Below are 639 nucleotides of genomic sequence, written 5' to 3'. Positions count from 1 at the left end.
CCCAGCCAAAACCAGCAGAGTACTGAAGTTACAGACTTTCCCTGTTTCTGGGTAGGTGGTAGGGTGCTGGCATTTCCAGTATGACTTCTTCAATGACAGAGTTCAAATATTGGTTGTCAGGAATATGCAGTAGGAAAATTTACTTTCTGTAAAATGTATTTTTTGAGAACAGAGTGTAACTATTTGAATAGAGAAAAATGGAAACAGATGATTGTTGTGAACAGTGCCCCGGCAGACTTCATATTTGAACAGTTCTTCATGGGGAAAAAAATGTTTGCTTTCTGGCACTTCAGAAAATACCAGGAGGCAGGAGCTCTTGTCTGCGGTTTGTGTGATATTTCAGGTTAACGAAACTTTGGAGGCTGCACTCCTGTCCTCATTCATGGATTGAGTGAGATACGGTGTGGGGAGTGTCCCTACAGAGTGCTCCCAATTAATCAGCAGCCTTTGGCCTGCAGGGGTCACAAATTAGACAATTCATTCTTCATGCCCACTAGAAATGAGGTGTTCTGCTGTTGGCCTGTAACACAGTACAGGAGGCTCAAGCTGTGGGCCGTGTCCCGTGGCCACCTCGGTGGAGCAGCTGAGTTGACCCTGCTGAGTTGACGTTGCTTAAAGCAGCTTCCCTGGGCAGGAGCT

Source organism: Cariama cristata, unplaced genomic scaffold (assembly GCF_000690535.1).
Source record: "Cariama cristata isolate BGI_N322 unplaced genomic scaffold, ASM69053v1 scaffold22574, whole genome shotgun sequence".
NCBI lineage: Eukaryota > Metazoa > Chordata > Aves > Cariamiformes > Cariamidae > Cariama > Cariama cristata.
This window is presented reverse-complemented; position numbering follows the sequence as displayed.